The sequence below is a fragment of the Pipistrellus hanaki genome, assembly GCF_964339955.1.
Source record: "Pipistrellus hanaki genome assembly, chromosome: 10".
NCBI classification, from domain to species: domain Eukaryota; kingdom Metazoa; phylum Chordata; class Mammalia; order Chiroptera; family Vespertilionidae; genus Pipistrellus; species Pipistrellus hanaki.
In genome coordinates, this window is record NC_140512.1 from 67,510,616 (window position 1) to 67,531,001 (window position 20,386).

General features: G+C 41.2%; 1 pseudogene across 1 annotated transcript; it reads left to right on the top strand.

Annotated features, from left to right (window-relative positions):
• Positions 1-3,245: 3,245 nt before the first annotated feature.
• On the top strand, positions 3,246-11,268 carry LOC311628729 (GTPase IMAP family member 7-like; annotated as a pseudogene). Its single transcript, XR_014797075.1, has 2 exons — positions 3,246-3,347; positions 9,797-11,268. The product of XR_014797075.1 is annotated as a GTPase IMAP family member 7-like (transcript).
• Positions 11,269-20,386: the final 9,118 nt, after the last annotated feature.

Sequence of the window (20,386 nt, forward strand, 5' to 3'; positions counted from 1 at the left end):
ACCTGCATGGGAAGCCAGTTATAAGTGACCAGGCCTTCAGGGGAGGCTGTTAGTGGCAACCAGGACAGCAGGGGAGGGCAGTTAGGCATAACCAGGCCTGTAGAGGAGGGAAGTTAGTGGTGACCAGGCTGGCAAAGGAGGGCAGTTATAGGCTAGCAAAGGAGGGCAGCAGGGTATGCTATTTGGGGATGATCAGACTAGCAGGGGAGCAATTAAATATCAATCAGGCTGACAGGGGAGTGGATAGGAGGAAATTAGAAGTTGTTATGGGCAATGAGGCAGGCAGACAGGTGAGCAGTTGGGAGCCAACAGTTCTGGATTGTGACAGGGATGTCTGACTGTCAGTTTACAAGGATTGGGCTTAAACTGGCAGTCAGACATCCCTGGAGGTGTCCTAGATTGGAGAAGGTGCAGACGGGGCTGAGGGACACACTCCCCAGTGCATGAAATTTGTGCACTGGGCCTCTAAGCCTATCTAATAAAAGAGTAATATGCAAATTGACCATACCTCTGCTACATCCACAAGCCACACCCACCAGACAACCAGGAGCAAATGTGCAAATAAAGCCAACCAAGATGGTTGTGGCTACAAAGAGAACAGGAGGGAGGCTGCTAAGGCTGCTTAGCATCCAATGGAGGAAGCTAAGGTTTCCACCTGCCCTTGCCAGCCCAGGCCTCCACTTAATGCTACAAAGTTTTAATGATAGAAGATAAATGAATCCCAACAAAAATGTTGACAGCCACAGAGCAGAAAGTTTGAGTTGCCCTTGGAGGTGAGGAAGCCAAGCTTTCTGCCTGTCCTGACTGGCTGAGGGCTCCACTCTAGACTACAAAGTTTCAATGATAGAAGATAAATAAATCTCAACAAAAATGGTGGCAGCCATGGAGCTGGAGAGAGCAGGAGGCTTGAGTTGCCCCAGAGATGGAGGAAGCCTAGCTTTCCACCTGCCCTGGAGGGCCCAGGCCTCCACTCCAGACTACAAACTTTCAATGATAAAAGATAAATAAATCCCAACAAAAATGGGTGTGGCCATGAAGTGAGCAGGAGGCTTGACTCCACTCAGGCTACAACATTTCAATTATAGAAGATAAATAAATCCCAGATACTAAAACCTCCACTTGGGTTGCTAAGGGGTGTGGCTGGCCTGCAAACCACCCCAGGATCTTTCCCCAGGCCACCCCATGTCCCAAGGGAACCCTGACCCAGGACAATCTTAAGGCAAACCAGCTGGCCCCCACCCATACACCAGACCTCTATCCTATCTAATCCTATCTAATAAAAGAATAATATGCAAATTAACCACTACTCCAACACAGAAGATGACTGCCTCATGTGGACACAAGATGGCAGTCACAAGATGGCCAGCATAGGAGGGAAGTGGGGAGGGACCAGGCCTGCAAGGGAGGGCAGTTGGGGGTGATCAAGCCTGCAAGGGAGGGCAGTTAGGGGTGACCAGACCGGCCGAGGAGAGAAGTCGGGGGCGACTTGGCCTGCAGGAAGGGCAGTTGTGGGGGCCAGGTCTTCAGGGGAGGGCAGTTAGAGGTGACCAAGCCTATAGGGGAAGGCAGTTTGGGGCAAACAGGCTGGCAGGGGAGCAGTTAGGCATCAATCAGGCTTGCAGGGGAGTGGTTAGTGGGTGATCAGGCTGGCAGGTAGAAGTAGGGGCAATCAAGAAGGAAGGCAGGTGAGCGGTTGGGAGGCAGTAGTCCTGGATTGTGAGAGGGATCTCCGACTTCCTGTTTAGGCCCTATTTTACTGGGATTGGGCCTAAATGGGAAGTTGGACATCCTTGGAGGGGTCCCAGAATGGAGAGGGTGCAGGCTGGGCTGAGGGACACCCCCTGGCCCCCCATGCATTAATTTTGTGCATTGGGACTCTAGTATATATATAAAAACCTAATATACTAAGTGTCAGACCATTCAATTCTTAGACTAGTCACCATGACATGCACTGACTACCAGGCGGCAGACACTGTGTCTGGTAGGTTAGCTTTATGCTGGGGTCTGTCTCATTGGGACTGGGAAAGATGGCCAGACATGTCCTGGAGCCCTCCTCTGGTCCTCCCTGGCAAGCCAGTCTCCCCAATCACTCCCTGGCCTTCTTCTAATTAATTTCCTTTCAATATGCGTACATCTGCCGAAGCCAGTTTGGCTCAGCGGTAGAGCGTCGGTCTGCGGACTGAAAGGTCCCGGGTTCGATTCCGGTCAAGGGCATGTACATTGGTTGTGGGCACATCTCCGGTGGGGGGTGTGCAGGAGGCAGCTGGTCGATGTTTCTCTCTCATCGACGTTTCTAGCTTTCTATCTCTCTCCCTTCCTCTCTGTAAGAAAAATCAATAAAATATATATATAAAAAATATGCATACATCTATGCACCAGGTCCCTACTGTATAATAAAAAATTCAATTTTTTTTTGGTGATGGAACACACAACTAGAACATCTTGTCAACCATGAGAGATTCCATAGTCTGCCTCTTACCTGAAAGTAATTTCTAAATCCTTTTGCAACCATCCGCTGGTAAATCTAAGATAAGTTGCCTCTGTCAGGGCTGGAGTGGGAGAAGGTAGAAAGGCTGGGAGGGAAGGTTGCATCTACTTTCTAGGTGCATCTTTATGTGTCATGTAATGTAGACTTTCAACCATGTAAAACCATATGAAACAAAGAAATAAATAAACAAAACAGAGAGATTGTGATCATTGGAAGACTTTCCCCAGGCCTCTCTTTCCTATTTTCTACATTGCTCCCAATGGTTTATACCCCTTTGTCTTTGTATATCTGAGTTTTGTTAATTTCTGAATGAGTAGCTTGAGACCCTTCTGAAAGAGTAGGATCAAAACCCATCACTAGCAAGATCCGAGAATATTCTAAGCCCCATGTTCAACTTTCTTCTTCCAGATGACCTCACAGTATCCCACTGCACCAGGGAAGGTGAAGGACACTTGTACCTGTTTGTTTGTTTGTGTGTTTATTTGTGTGTGTGTGTGTGTGTGTGTGTGTGTGTGTGTGTGTTCGTTTTTTAAATATTTAGGTACTTTAATAAGGGCCTTTGGATCCACTACTATAACCAAAAACACCAAATATAGCTTTGGTAATTTTGGTACAAGAGCAAGCATATGGAGGAAAAGGTTTCAACTTGGCAAAACTGAAGCACCATCCAAATTAGGGGGGAATATTACTGTCTCTTTAAAAGCAAACAGTTCTTCCACTGGCTCCACCCAATCTGAGCTTCCTGCCTCTATGATTTCAGAGGGTGTAAACAACTTTTCTTCACAGTTAAAACAAAAGCACCAGCTGGAAGAGTGTCTTTGGCGAAAATCTGAGAATTCACCAACTGGTTGAAAAGAAGGTGAGTCTGGCTGAGAAGCAGCCCTGAGCACTAGGGTTGTTTGGGCAGTAGGTCCATGGAGTGAGTGTTCATGGTGTGGGTTCTTGTCCCAGGAAGGACCAGGTTCTGTGCCCGAAGCACAGTAAGGGGGGATACTGTCTGAGGGTAGTGAAGGAGGGTAGGGTGGGGAGTCAGGAGTGTTATTAGCACAATGCTACATGTCTCATACTGAACAAGACACATTTGTGCTGACTGGTGCATCTTCATGCATTTACTGTTGTGATAGACACTGAGGGCTGCCTGACAAGCCTTCCTTTTCCCTGGATAGGAAATGAATGTCCCCTAGGCAGGTCTTTTGAGCTTGAAGGCAATATAAAGACTGACCTATCTAACTTCCTCTTTTTACGGAATAGGAGCAGGATCCCAGGGAGTGTGGTGATCCTAAGGGTTACCCATGTCACTAAGGTCATAGGAAATCTGCACTGCAGTTTTCTGAATCCTTTCCATCATTTAGCAGAGAGAAGCACTGACCTGAGTAGCATGACATGTGAGGTGAGGAGGGGATGTCTATGTCTATGTCAATAGCCATAGAGGTTTGGCTATTCTTCAGGAACAATGTATGTGAAACCCTCCAGTCAGTGTCCCTAGTTACAGGTTTCCTAAACGTGTTCTGTTCTGGAAAGAGTGTGGACTCTCCTCCCTGTGCTCTCTTGATCTAGCTCTGATTCGATGTGATTTTAGAATTCTGAGAAGACACTGAAGGAGGCCATTGTGTGCAGTGGTTAGGAGGGAAGGTGGTCAGCCAGACTTTGAATTTGATGCTGTTCTGCCCAATACCTGTTAGCACTGTGACCTTGGGCAAGTGTCTCAGCATTTTCAAGATACATCATTGTCTTTATTTAAAAAGTTAGAATAATAAAATTAGCTTTTTGCAGGCTATTATGGGGGAGTAGGTGAGATAATGTACAAAAAATTATTAGGGTGTTTGTTATAGAGTGTCAGCAGTGGTTCTATCACACACATACCACATTTTTTTTATTGTTGAAAAATGTTAATTTACTCAAATATGAATGAAAAATAAAAGGAACTTCCATGTACCTAGACCAAGCTTCCACAATTATTAAGTGATGACAATATAGTTACACTAATATATACTCACCACTCCTCAGCCACCACACATTATTTTGAAGCAAAAAATGAAACATTGTTTCATTGTTTCATTTTATCAGTAAATACTTGAAACCATTTAAAAATATGATCATAATCAGACTTCAAAAAGCAAATAGAATTTTTTTTTTTACAAAGTTACCAGTTGCCTTCAGATTTCCTGATTGTCAACAAACAAAAATTGTTTGAAATTGGATCAAATTAAGATTCATAAATTATAATTTTTTGATTTCTCTTATATTTAATTTAATATATAGCTTTCTCACCTTTTCTGTTTCCTTCTAGAGGAAGTCTTTTTTCCAAAGAAATGGTGCAATTTGTATTTTGTTGATTAACATTCTCATGGTGTCATTTCACCTGCTCTTCTAGTTCCAGTGTTTTGGGTGAAATTATTTAAGGAGAGGCTTGCTCTGACTCAGGTTTGACTATTTATTGGGAATACATCATAGGTTCAGCTGTAAAGTTCCCTTTGAAAGCACATAATCTTTGGTTGTCTTTCTTTGGCATTAATTGATGTTAATGATAGCCTAAATTTCATTAAGGGACAGAAGTAATGATATCAAATTCTATCATTCTTCCCTTATTTATTAGATGGAAAAATCTTATAAAATGAAAGTTCCCTCCAACCATTCTCTCATTTCTATGAGGTACAGTTGTATCTGAAAGACAAAATAAATGCTCCATTTCCTTTTTTATTTGTCAATGTTCATAACAATGAAATGCTTTCCTAACACACTCCCCAGGAAGTGATTGACTATTTTAAGCACAAGGACTTGTTATGAACTCATGTATTTTAAGATATCTGATATATTTTGATTCATTAGAGTTATTATTGATGCTCACAAAAATGTCCAGTTGCATTTTCTTGAGATTGACTCTTAAGTCCTTTCCATAAGATCCCAGTGATTTTTGAGACTATGTTGGCTTTCTTTCTTTCTTTTTTTTTTTAAATATATATTTTATTGATTTTTTACAGAGAGAAAGAGAGAAGGATAGAAAGTTAGAAACATCGATGAGAAAGAATTATCAATCAGCTGCCTCTTGCACACCCCCTACTGGGGATGTGCCCTCAATCAAGATACATGCCTTTGACTGGAATCGAACCCGGGACCCTTCAGTCTGCGGGCTGAGGCTCTATCCACTGAGCCAAACCAGTTTCAGCTATCCTGGCTTTTTTGTTTACAACTCTGCCTATTCCTAGAATCAGTAGTTTATAAAACCCTAATGTTTTGGTGGTAAATGGCATTTGAAAACCACACTCCAGGTACTGAGGGTGGTCATTGTCACTGAGTTCATTATTGTCTCTGTGCCTTTAAATAGACTCCAAAATTGTTTGCGTGCACACATACACACACTCACACAAAAACAAGAATAGAATTTCTGAAAATAATTTCATATTTTTTCAGGTTATTTTAAAAAATTTAAGTTAATGCCATTAAATATGGACAATGAAAGTATTGCTTTTTTCAGTGTCTTGGACAAATTCCTTATATGGTTCACCCACTCCACAATATAAAATCAGACATGTTTGCCATTTGCTTTTAGTACTTAAAAATATAATTTTCCTTGTATAATTATGTAAACTACCTATATGGTTTCAATATCATATCTATGAAATCTTAGTGTTACAAAGGCATCCAGTTTTCAGCTTCTGTCCCTGTCATCTCCACACTGCTTCTCCCATTCTCATGTAAGTAAATTTTTGTTGGTTTAGTTTTCAGAGTATCCTGCTATTGCCTTTTGGTATATATAAAAATATATGTATTATATTTTATATATGTAGTGCATATTCCTCCTACTAGAGAAATGGTAAGTAAACTCTACATTATTTTCTTTACTTTGCTTTTCCCACTTAATGATGTATCCTGGAGACCTCTCCAGGCATGTATGAGAGACACATTCCTTTTCACAGTTGGATAGCCCTTCACTGTGTGAATAAATCTTAATTCAATCAATTCCTACTGATGACCATTTGAGAGGTTTTTGGTCTTTTGCTAATACAAATAATGATGCAATAAATAGCCTTACATGTTATTTTTCTTCATTTTTTTGTCAGTGTATTTAAGGGATAGTAAATACTAAATTGGGGGACTGACAATGAATGAGAAAATGCATATGTATGTTGGCAGCATAGTGCTGACTTCCCTTCTGCCGGGTTTGGACTGTTTTTCCATTCTCACCAGCCATGCAGGAGAGGACCTGTTTCCCTCATACCTTTGCCAACAGATTATACTAGCAAACATTGAATTTTTGCCAAACATGGAGGTGTTAAATAGTATCTCACTTCAGAAATAGAGGTGTAATTTAATTAATATTTTTGGTGATTTTATTTTTTCTCTTTTGATTCATTTTTCTCAGAGTGTATGTTAATGTCTTCTGATATATTCAAGGTACATTTAAATTCATTTTTATCTGAATATTTATTCCCATCTCTCACTCCATATTTTAACAAGTTCCTAGTATTTGCTTTCTATACTTTTTAATTTTCTGAGTATAGCAGGAGCATTTATCCCATTTGTTGTAAGCTGAAAAATATTATTTTCACTAATTTGACATTTTTTGTTTTAATTTTTCTAAGGTGTCTTTTGTTCCACATTATCTGTGATATTTTTATGTAATCACACTTATTAATTTTTTCCTTACTTTATTTCAAATCTTAGAAATAGTTTCCTTACCTCCAGATTACAAATAATGTATCCATGATTTTCTTTTATTTCAACTTGTAATCTGCTTGCAATTTGAATGGCATGAAGCAATGGATGCAATTTTATCTTTTTTCTGTATGATTATATGATTACCCTAAAATTGCTTTATTGCACCATCTTTGGCCCCTTTGATGTGGTATACTGCCATTTGAATCTAACTGTAACAGAGTATAATTGAATTAATATAAATGAATAAGGTAGATTAATTTTGTCTGTTTCTGAATTTTCTGTTTTTGATTCATTGTTTTCTCTATTCATGCACCATCATCACACTTCTGTAATCATAGAAACTACAATGCTTGACTCCAGGCAGAGCTATCCCTTCCTCCTTGTTCTTATTCTTCATGGTGCTGAATAACTTTCTTTTTTTCTTCATTCAAATGAAGTTTATAATCCACTATATTTCACCTGCCTAAAAAAATGGTGATGACAAAAATTTTAATTTTATAGTTATCCTATCTAATAAAAGAATAATATGCAAATTAATCATCACTCCACTACACCCACAAGCCACTCCCACCAGCCACACCCCACCAGCCAATCAGGAGCAAGTGTGCAAACTAACCCAACAAAGATGACTGCCGCCTCAGAGAAAGGGAGCCTTGAGTTTCCCCAGCGATAGAGGAATCCAAGCTTTCTGTACACCCTGGCTAGCCAGGCCTCCACTCAATGGTACAAAGTTTCAATGATAGAATATAAATAAATCACAACAAAAATGGCTTCAGCCATGGAGCTGGAGAGAGCAGGAAACTATGGTAGCCCTGGCAATGGAGGAAGCCAAGCTCTGCAGCCTTGGCCTGTTTTGGCCTACACTTAAGGCTACAAAGTTTCAATGAAAGAAGATAAATAAATCCCAACAGAAATGGCTGCCACCATGGAGTGAGCAGCAGTCTTGGCTCAGCTCCAAGCTACAAAGTTTCAACTGTAGAAGATACATAAATCACAGATACAAGGGATTTCGCTAAGGTCACCAGGGGGCATGGTCAGCCTACAAACCACCACAGGCCCCTCACCCAGGCTGCCCCATGCCCCAAGGGAACTCCCATCCTGATCTGGAACAATCTTCAGGGCAAAGCAGCTGGCCCCCACCCTTGCACCAGGCCTCTATCCTATCTAATAAAAGAGTAATATGCAAATTGACCATTACTTCAACACACAAGATGGCTGCCCCCATGTGGTCAAAGGTCCTGGCACCATGTGAACACAAGATGGCCAGGAGGGGAGGGCAGTTGTGGGTAATCAGGTCAGTAGGGAAGGACAGTTGGGAGGGATATAGCCTGCAGAGTAGGGCAGTTAGGGATGACCAGGCTGGCAGATGAGGAAAATTGAGGGAAAACAGGCTGGCAGGGGAGCAGTTAGACATCAATCAGGTTGGCAGGGGATTAGTTAGGGGGTAATCAGGCTGGCAGGCAGGAGCAGTTCGGGGCAATCAGGAAGGCAGGCATGTAAGCAATTGGAATCCAGCAGTCCTAGATTGTGAGAGGGATGTCCGACTGCCAGTTTAGTCCCAAAATTCCTGGAGGTGTCCCAGATTGGAGAGGGTGCAGGATGAACTGAGGGACACAAACCCCTGGGCATGAATGTCCTATATAATGAAAGCCTAATATGTAAATCGACCAAATAGTGAAACTGTCAGTGGAATGACTGGTTGCTATGATGTGCATTGGTAGCCAGGAGGCAGATGCTCAATGCAGAAGCTGTCACTTGGTGGTGAGTATGCTCTCACAGGGGGAGCGCAGCTCAGCCAGAAGCTGGGCTCTTGGCTGGTGGGCGCAGTGATGATAGCAGGAGCCTCTCCTGGCTCCAGGGCAGTGCTAAGGAGCAGCACATCAGGTGGAGCAGTGAGCAGTGAGCAGGTGGGTGGACATAATCCAAAGGCCCCCAGACTGCAAGAGGGTGCAGGCTGGGCTGAGAGACACCTCCTCAGTGCTCAAATTTTATGCACAGGCCTCTACTATAAAATAATGTTAGAGAAATATTTACTTTTTCTTCATTCTAAAACTTTATAACTCATTATTTTAATTTTATAGTGCACTCTCAGATAGAGGTAAAAGTTATAATAATAAAAAAATTAAATTTATTGTTTTATAAGATCATGGTAGATAATTATCTATAATTTCAAAGTATAAAAGGCTTTAAACATGGATTAGTTTTTAATTTCGTCAAATGTATTGACTGCACTGGGTAATTTTCTATTTCATCTATTAATAAGAAGTGTTGTAACTACAAATTTTGATATGAATATTTCCAAATGAGATAGGTCTATAGCTTTATTTATTGGTCAAATCTCTGTTAGCCTTTAGAATCAATATCACACTTGATTCATAAAATAATTGAAAGACTTCCCTATTTTTTTATATGACCAAAAATATCTTACATAATATTGAGATGATCAGCTTTGTAGAGTTTTAAGTGAATTCTCCTGTGAAAGCACCTGGACATGGTACTCTTTTGTGGGAAAACTCTGCTTTATTATTTCCTCCAGATGAGTAAAAGTTGATTACTAATTTTCATGGGGGACAAGAACAAAGAAAATAGGTTAGAGAATGGTCCCCACTTACCTAAGTATCCTTTTCCCTTCTCCTTCCCTTCCTTGAGGTTTTCTTGGTATCTGCACCCCAGAGCCTCTTGAAAGAAGATGGCTGCCTGTCAGGACAACACTCTGAGGATTGTTCTGGTGGGGAAAACCGGAAGTGGAAAAAGTGCAACAGGAAACAGCATCCTTGGCAGAAAAGCATTTGAATCTAAAATTGGTCGTTTCCCGACTACCAAGAAATGTCAAAGAGTAATCCAACACTGTAAGGGGAGGGAACTTTTTGTCGTGGACACCCCAGGGATCTTTGACAGCAAGGAGACACTGAAGACTGCCTGTGAGCATATCACCGAGTGTGCCCTCTTGACCTACCCTGGGCCCCACGCTATCATCCTAGTTATACGACTGGGCCGCTACACGGAAGAGGAGCAGAAAATAATTGCATTGATCAAGAACTTCTTTGCGAGTCAGTCATGAAGCACATGATCGTATTGTTCACTTTCAAAGATCATTTGGAAGATCAGGCACTGCATGAGTTTATAGAATTATCAAATGTAAACCTGCAAAGCATCATCAAGGAGTGTGGGAACCGCTGCTGTGCCTTCAATAACAAAAGCACAGATGAGGCTGAGAAGGAAGCTCAACTGCAGGAGCTGGTGAAGCTGATAGAGGAAGTGGTACAGGAGAATGGAGGGGCTCATCTTCTGATGCCATCTATTAATATATGGAAATAGGGGAAAAGCTGCAAAGTCAGGAAGAGGCCTTGAAGAAAATCTATGCTGATCAATTACAGAAGGAAACTAAACTACTTAAAGAGCAATGTGCTGAGGGAAAAATATCAAAGGAAGCAGTGAAGAAGAAAAAATATTCTTATTGGAGAACTATAATGAATAAATTTAAAAATATTAGGGAAGAAGCTGAAATAAATATACTTAAAGATGTTGTTAATTGGATTTGGAATACACTTTCAAAAATTTGGAATATGTTTTTGAAATAATGTAAATTTCATTTCTTAATTTAGTATGATTTGTTAATGTGGTTAATTGTATTTTCCAAAGATGACTACAACAATGTATTCTATCTCACCCATTTTTTTTTTTTGTAATCTGAGTTTATTTTTCTGTCTGTTGAATTATAGGGTTTATCCCCTAACTTGAAAATCAATGAACTTATCCCCTAGCTTTGACAACCAGTGTGTGGTTGTGACTTCAAAAGTGAGATAGGAAAAATGCCTCTTTGTTCCCTAGGGTTTGTGGGCTTGGCACTTGGCAACCATGTGGTGAGGAAGCCCCAGTTGCCCATTGAGAGGCCATGTGAAGAGGACTTGAAGTCACTGGCCCACTCCCCTGGCTGGTCTTTCATCTTCCAGCAGAACCAACTTGACAGCCATGCAAGTGAGGCAACATGGAAGCAAATTCTCCAGATGCCAACTGAGCCACCTCAAACTAAGCAGCAAAGAGCAAATATCGGCCACCCCCACTGCATCCTCCCCAGAATGCAGATTTGTGAGAAAAATAAATTTGTTGATTTAAACTACTAGGCTTTGGGATGGTTTGTTATTCTGTGATAGTAGCCACCAGCATCTTCCCTGCTCACTCACCTCCAATGCCCACAATGCTAACAAATGGAAGAAGTTACAGAATTGGCATAATCAGGCAATAATATATTATGAAGAGTTCACAGACTCAATTTAGGAAAATTCAAATCAGAAATCCTTCATGTTTCAAGTGTTAGCACGCACATTTTTTTCAGTTCATGTCTGCGTGCACCTTGTTAGTGAAGCAGTTGGTTTCTCCAGCAAGATGATTCTGTGGTCCACGTGAGGCAGGAGAGTAAGAAGCTAGATAAATTCCTGGATGAATAGAATAAGAAAACTGAGATGAGAAGATGGGCAGCTTATAGCCAGTTTGTTAATCACAAAATCTTATCTTCCCTAACCAGGGGCACTTGAGAGCAAATGCTTTATACGACTCCTCCCTAACCAGAGAATGCATAGCTTAAATCAGACTGGTCTGGGAAGTAGAGCACAAAGACCCAGTTCATGCTATTTGTTCCAGCTAAACCCAAGGGCAGATGAAGTCAGGGAAAAATATCAAAAACCACATCAAAGCCAGTCACAATTAAGGTAAAATAATGCAGTGAAGCAGACAAAAGAATAATACAAAACTCCCCTATATACTTATCTTTTTAAAAATTTTTATTGATTTTTTACAGAGAGGAAGGGAGAGAGATAGAGAGCTAGAAACGTTGAAGAGAGAGAAACACTGACCAGCTGCCTCTTGCACACCGAACGTACATGCCCCTGACCAGAATCAAACCTGGGACCTTTCAGTCCGAAGACCAACACTCTACCACTGAGCCAAACAGGTTTCAGCTATGCACTTATCTTGATGCATCAGCATATTAAAAATGCACCTGGGAAGCTGATTGGAAAGAAAATGGATAAAATGTTCTCAAGACAAAAACTCGCTCTTGCACAACCTCATGCCCTATACCAGGCATGAACTTTTTATTTCTCCCTAAACTCTGTGGATCCCCATGAGGGACGTGCAACCACGGGAGCAGTGGGCAGTGGCACCCAGCCTCAGCTCCTGATCCTGTCTCTGACTTCCCACTGAGCTGAAGCAGTCCCAACTTGGCTCACTTCTTTCCTATAATATTTCTAGAGCCAAAGTAGCCCCCACCTAGGCTCTCTGCTGTTGCTTCTTCTATCCTAAACCCTTCTTTTATTTCACTGTCCCCAGCTTTAATGAGCATCCTCTTTCCTGCACCAAGTTAAGAACTCACACACTATGTGCCAGTACCTGTCTGGTAACACGTGAATGTTTGTAAGTTCCTAAATTCTCTTCTTGATGTTCTCTCTCTCTCTCTTTTTTAAGGTACCATCCTAAAATGTCCCTACTGTAACTTAAAAATATGTAATATGCTAAATATTTTTCATTTCCATCTGTAGATACAGGCTTTGCTCTCCTTAACCTGGCTCTTTATCACAGGAGGCTGATTTATGTGGATCATATTGTTACTATACTCAAGGGCTTCTCCTCTTGGGATGTCCTATTCCAGAAGGAGACATGGTTGTCACAGGGTAGTTTTATTTACTTGTAGGAAGTTAAGGAGACAGGGGATTCATATCAAAAGCTCTGTCTCCCCAGAGAGAAAGGCTTATCCATTCTTTACACTATTTGTTGTCAATTACACCTACCTTCCTTCCTTCCTTCCTTCCTTCCTTCCTTCCTTCCTTCCTTCCTTCCTTCCTTCCTTCCTCCCTCTCTCTCTTTCTCTCTCTCTCTCTCTCTCTCTCTCTCTCTCTCTCTCTCTCTCTCTCTCTCTCTTTCTCTCTCTCTCTCTCTCTCCTTTCTTTCTTTCTTTCTTTCTTTCTTTCTTTCTTTCTTTCTTTCTTTCTTTCTTTCTGTCTTTCTTTTTTTTTGTTGGCTACATTTGTCTTGTTGAGCTCTTGTCAAGCTCATCTTGTTTCCAGCTGGTCTCATAAATTTAATGTTCAATAAGTATAGCATTTAGTAATAAATAGCCCATACATTTTGACCCTTGTACTATCTAACAACACCAGTGGGATCTCTGGCTCTCTGACTTATGCTTGACTTCTGCCAATTGGAAGTCCAAGCAGGAGATCTCTTCTGGGTAGCAAAACAAGTCTGGGTGTTTGTTCTCTTGTCTCTCTCCCTGCAATTTATCTCTGACCACCTGCAATGCTAGTTGAAGATCACATCTTCTCTAAGGTGTGGGTTCCAGGCCTCGCCCCCTTAGGGTTAGGGTGTAATTTCCTCACTGTGGCCAGCAGTCTACTTTGTCACTTGCATCCCTGAGTCTGAGGATTATAGGAAATCATGCAGTTGACTCTCTCCCAATTACCTAATTAGATTGAGACATCTCCGCTGCTAGAATCCTAACTGAGAAATCTTAATGATAATCACTCTCTTGTCTTTCAGAAATCCCCTGATCTTTAAAAAAAATTCCCTCTAGTGTTTTTTTTGTCAACAGTGTCTACAGCCTTTGGACAGGTTCAAGCTTTGGACTAATGAGAGAACATGATTCTCTCATGACACAATTATAGTCAAAGGCTAAAGTTCTAAGCTTGACCTTCTGGTCCGAACCTGTGGTACCATGTGGCTGAGTAATATGGGCTGCAAGAGGTGTAGCAAATAAACAAAGCTTGATCAGGTGCATGGAATTGAGTAGATTCAAAACCCACAAGAACATTGTAAACATATTGACCCCTGCCCTTATTTGACTCCTGGAATCTGGCTATAAAATGAAGATGGGCTTGCAGGCTGGGGCACTGTCTCTCTGTCAGAGAGGCCAGCATCCCATTTAGCCCCAGCTTTATTCTCTTGTAAAACACAGAGGCCATCAAGTGTGCTAATGTGAGTAAAGGTCTAAAAATGCTCACAAAGCAAGTATCACGGGCAATTAAATAGTGGGAAAACTTATTTATTTGGATAAAAGAATAGGAGTTATCAGATGACAGCATTTCAGAGGCAGTGATATATGAAAAATTCCTTTGAGGCAAGGAAGGAGTGGTTCCATACATGTTAGAAAAGATGTGTTTATTTATAAGCTAGGAGCCCAGTGCAAGAATTTGTGCACCTTAAAGGAACTGTGGGCCTCGAGGCTGTGGTTGACATAGGCATGGGTCTCAGCTCATCCTCTGTGCCCCTGCCTAACCCCTGCCACCATGCCCTGGTACCATGTTTGCCAGCACCCCCACTCCTGCTGCCACTGCTCCCACCCACTGATGGTGCTGAGCAACTGGGGCCTGGCGCTAGCAGCAGGAGCTTGTGGGGCTGGCGTTGTCAGCGGGTGTGAGCAGCTGCTGCTGTTACAATTGCTCCTCAGGACTGGGGGATATGCAGAAGCCCTTAGGGGTGATCAGGGTTGGCAGTTGCCGTTTGTACCTGCTGATGGTGCCAAGTGATTGGGACCAGTAATGGGCACCAGCAGCAGGTGTGAGCATCAGATCTGGTGCAGGCAGCGTGTGGGAGTGTGGCCAGTGGTATGCGGGAGGAAAGAATTTTTAGTAAGTACCAGAGGCTTGCCCTGATGACAGTGACCAGCGCCTCACCTTGGTCTGGTGCCCCCATTCACCTGCTCCACCATCTCACAGCAGCCAATGCCTACATGCCTCTGGTGCTCAGCACATCTTATAGCGACTGCTTGTTTGGTTGTTCTACCTTTCAATCTATTTGGATATTAGCCTTTTATTATATGGGATTAAATAGTGCATTTACATAGTAGCCTTTTATTATATAGGATAAAACAGTACATTAGACATGCACTGTAGATAAGAAATGTTTAAACAAGGAATAATTTGGGATCTGGAGCTGATTAATTCAATCTGCATTTTTCTAATGGAAAAAAAGATTTGATTTTTTAACAAGTTGGTTCCACTATAATTGAAGTTCATAAGAAATTTCATCAAATAAAGAATAATAATTATATTCTATTTGTATACATATAGTTTTATTATTAAAGTGGATGTTCTAGATGTTATATAGCTGTTACCTTAAAATGCTATTAAAGGAGTATAGAGATAGGGAAGGTGGGTTTAACAAAGGGGGTTCCATGGGAGTGGAAGACATATGTAATGCGCAGAGATAGAGCCAAGCTACCAGAATATTTGTCTCACATACACAGAGGATGGAGAAATATTATAAGACTAGAGGCCCAGTGCATGAAAATTCATGCACTGGAGGAGGGGGGGTCCCTCAGCCTGGCCTGCCCCCTCTCACAGTTTGGGAGCCCTCAGGGGTAGAAGGAGACCCATTGTTCAGGGAAAGGTGATGCCCCCATCACACCTCTACTGCTGTCACTGCCAGCAGCACAAGCCTCAGCTGGTTCTGGTTTCCTGAGCCTCGCGAAGCTTTGGGTGGCTGGGCAGCCACCATCTGAGGCTTGCCTGCACTTCAGGCTGGCCCTGGGGGGCTGAGGCTGTTTCTGGTTGCAACACACATCTGCTGCTCCTGCACCGCCCATCCCAAGTTGGGCTGAAAGGACCATGGGACTCTGGTGGGGCTGAGGGGACTGGGCACCACCATATTTGTGATGGTATGATGGTCAATTTGCACATTCCATTTTTATTAGATAGACTAGAGGCCTAATGCATGAAATTTGTGCACAGGGAGGGGTGTATCCCTCAGCACAGCATACACCCTCTTCAATCTGGGATATCCCTCTCACAATCCAAAACTGCTGGCTAAAAACACTTGCCTGCCTGCCTGCAGTCATGCCTGCCTAATTCCTCCTAACTGCTTCTGCCTGCCAGCCTGATATTTCCCAACTGCAGGCCTGGTTCCCCCACAACCAACTGCCCTTCCCTGATGGCCTGATTGCCCCTAACTGCCCTCTCCTGCCAGCCTGGTCACCCCTAACTATTCTCCCTTGCTGGTCGCCTTTCCCCCCACTGCTCTCCCTTTCAGGCCTGGTCCCCCCTCCCAGCCCCAACTGCCCTACCCTGCCAGCCTGGTCACCCCTAACTGTTCTCCCCTTCAAGCTTGGTGCTCCCTAACTGCCATCCCTTGCAGGCCTGGATCCCCCCAAACTGTCCTCCCCTGAAGTGCTGCCCCCCCCCCCCCAACTGCCCTCCCCTGCTGGCCATCTTATGGCAACTAATTTGTGTCCACATGGGGCAGCCATCTTGTGTGTTGGAGTGATGGTCAATTTGCATATAACTCTTTTATTAGATAGGATAATAGAATGAAGAAGAGTGGGGCACCAGGTGGCTTGAAACTTTGGAACTAATACCATGTAAGGAAAAGGGTGGAAAAGGCAATTAGAAGAGCACAGGGTACATAAAATGGGGAAGGGGTCCAAGAAGAAGGTAATATATATAGACAAAGAGCTGCCAGCATTTATAAACTTTTATACAAAGAGACTTCACTGGTTACGCACTTGGGAACCCCTCCCAACTCACAAATTTGATATGCTTTCAAGAAAGTTCTATACTTAAAGAAAATTCTTTCAGTGCACAAAATTCCCCCTCCCCCAAACTTTATGAAGAACTTGGGAGGAGAGTTCGAGTTCACCCAATTCTGCATTTCAGTTTTGCAATACCATCTCTCCTCATCAAGTAGGAAGTAAGTAGCCTTTTCATTGTCTGCTTTGTAGTTTTGGAGATGATGCAGGGCCCAGGGGCCACTTAATTTGGCTGTAGCTGCTCTCTCAAGCAGCTGCTGCCTTAAGCAGGGTCCTCTTTCACCTTCCTTTTTTCAGCTGTTAACCAATTGGTTGTTAGATTACCTGCTTTACATTTATTGCCAAAGACTGTAAAGTGGATTTAGAACTGTTATAAGGTCTTCTGCTTTGTTAAAATTGTACTTTGAAACTAAGTTCGAAATGTGCATAAGAATCAATTCAAGGAATGTTGGTTATTTGATTTTCTTGGTAACTAGAAAGAAGGCTTCTAAGATTTATTAGTTAAAAATGAATCAGTGGGATTATAGAAAGTATAAGGCATGGAGATGCATTATGAAGGAAATAAAGAATGGGGTCTTAATTTTCATATTTTTACTAAAAAAAAAAAAAAAAAAAAAAAAAAGCCTTTATTCTGCAAATTTATTCTTCAAAGTTCATGATAAAAGAACCTGTGAGGAGAGTCTGAGTTCACCCAGTTTCATGTATTACTGTTACAAAAAAGTAAATTTCTTTGACAGTTCCATTATATGTAAATCTATAGCCATGTCATTTTAATTTATTTTGTCATTTGGAGTCATTTATTGTTCTACTCTGATGCATTTGCAAATATGTTACATCTTCAAAAAGATCAAAGGTATGGACTCTGACTTATTTTAAAATATAGGTTCTGAGAATAAATGTTCACATCATATTTTTTGAACTAAATGAAAATGTATACAACTCTAAGGAATAAGTGGACTCATGGACATACTGGCAAATAATCAGTTAAATAAAAATTGATTAAAGGTTGGATAAACTGAAGATAATTATTATTTTTTTGAAATTTTAAAAATATTGCTAATTTCTAAAACTTTTTTTGTTTTTGTACCAGATATAATAAAGCATAATTGTTTGTTTCTTTGCTTGTTTACAATTTGGTGAATCATACCTTGACAAGAGGCCCAGTACACAAAATTCATACACTTGTTTGGGGAGGGGGCGGGTCCCCCAGCCTGGTCAGTGCCCTGTCACAGTGTGAGAGCCACACGATTGATCACCCCAAAGAGGTAGGCCCCACCCACCCATCTGGGGCTCCTTGATGGATTGCCCCAAAGAGGTAGGCTGGAGCTGGAGCTGGGGTCCCACCTCTGTGCTGCACAGAGCTTGGAGACAGGACCCTCACTGTGTGTAGCCAGGAAGAGATGGGACCCCCAGGCAGACTCCATGCAGCGCATGCAGTGTCAAGCCCAGCCTTTCCCACCTGCGTGTGCCTGTGATGGTGTGAGGGCATCATAGCCTGATGACCACTTAGGCTTTTATTAGTAAGGATAAGCAATATTAGACCATTTAAATTTTTCTCCCTACTTAACCCTTTAGAATTTATAAGTACAACTAGAGGCTTGATGCATAAAACTCATGCATGATTGGGGATCTCCAGGACTGGCTGGTGATATTGGCTATATGTTAATCAAATAAGACTTTTATTATGTTAAGGTATGAGCCCTCTATTCCCAATTTGCTGAGGGTTTTTTTTTTGTTTGTTTGTTTTTGTTTTTTATCAAGAAAAGGTGTTGGATTTTGACAAACTTTTTTTTTTCTGAATCAATTGACATGATCATGTGATTTTTGCTCTCAATTTGATTTTGTCATGTATCACACACATTTATTAATTTGAAGACATTGTAACAGCCTTGCATCTCCAGAATAAATCCCACTTGGTCATGGTGATGGTCTTTAATGTAATGCTGGATTTGGTAGAATTTTGTTGAGGATTTTAGAATCTATGTTCATCAGGGATATTGGCCTGTAACTCTTTTATTATTATTATTATTATTATTATTATTATTATTATTATTTTTTGGTTTTGATGTTAAAGTAATTCTGGCTTCATAAGAGAGCTTGAATATGTACTTTCCTCTTGAATTTTTTGGAATATTCTGAGAAGAATAGGTTTTTGTTCTTCTTTGGATGTTTGATAAAACTGCTCTGTGAAGCCATCCAGATCAGGGCTTTTGTCTGCTGGAAGTTTTTAGATTACTGCTTCAATTTAACCAATAGTTATCAGCCTATTCAGTTTTTTTTTTTAATTCTTCCTGATTGAGTTTTGGAAGGTTATATTTTTCTAGGAATATATTCATTTATTCTAGGTTGTCCATTTTGTTAGAAGTGTTGTTCATAATTTTTTTTTTTTTTTTTTTTTTTTACAATCCTTTGGATGTCTGTGGGGTCAGTTATTCCTTCACATATTTCATTTCTGATTTTATTTATTTGGATTCTTTCTCATGGTTTCTTTGTGAGCCTGGCAGAAAGCTCATCAATCTTGTTTATCCTCAAAGAAGCAACTCTTGGTTTTATTGATCTTTTGTATTTATTTTTGTCCTGTATTTGTCCTTTATTTGCACTCTCATCTTAATTATGTATTTCCTTCTGCTTATTATGGGCTTTTTTTGTTGTTGCTCTCTTTCTCCTTCTTTAAGCTATTGTGTTAGATAATAGATTACTATTTTATCTTTTTTTGTTTGTTTGTTTCTGTTTTTGTTGTTGTTGTTCTTGTTGTTTTGTTTGTTTTTTTAGGTAGGCCTGAAGAGCTATGAACTTCCCTTTCAAGACTACTTTCACTCTGTCTCAGGGGTCTTCAAACTATGGCCCGCGGGCCACATGTGCAGAGGAGTCTGATCCGGCCTGCCAGGTTTTTTGGGCAGTGAGTGCAGCCGAGGTGTTACAGTAGGAATTAGTAGTTCATATAGTCCAGCCCTCCAGCTCTCTGAGGGACCGTGATCTGGCCCCCACTTTAAAAAGTTTGAGGACCCCTGTCTGTCTCATAGATTTATAATTTATTTTTTAAAAATATATTTTATTTATTTTTTTTACAGAGAGGAAGAGAGAGGGATAGAGAGAAACATCAATGAGAGACAAATATCAATTAGCTGCAGCTTGCAAACCTCCTACTGGGGTTGTGCCCTCAACCAAGGTACATTCCCTTGACCGGAATGGAACCTGGAAACTTTCAGTCTGCAGGCCAAGGCTCTATCCACTGAGCGAAACCGGTTTTGGCTCTCATAGATTTTTGATTATTGTTTTTTATTGTCATTTGTTTCCAGGATGCTTTTTATTTCTTCTTTGATCTCGTAGGTTACCCAATCATCATTTAATAGCATGCTATTTAGCTTGTACATGCTTTATTTTTCATTGTTTTTATTGTGTGTTGATTTCTAATTTTATGGCATTGTGATCTGAGAAGATGCTTGATATGATTTATATCTTCTTGAATTTGAAGACACTTTGCCCATGTATGAATATGTGGTCTATCTTTGAAAATGTACCATGTGCACTTGAGAAGAATGTATATTCTGTATCATTGTGGTGACATGCTCTGAATATACCAGTTTATTCCATCTCTTCTAGTGTGTCACTTAGGATTGCTATTTATCTGCTGATTTTTTGTTTAGAGGATTTATCCAGTAGTATCAATGGGGTATTATAATCCTCTACTATGATTGCATTGCTCTAGAACTCTCCCTTGATAT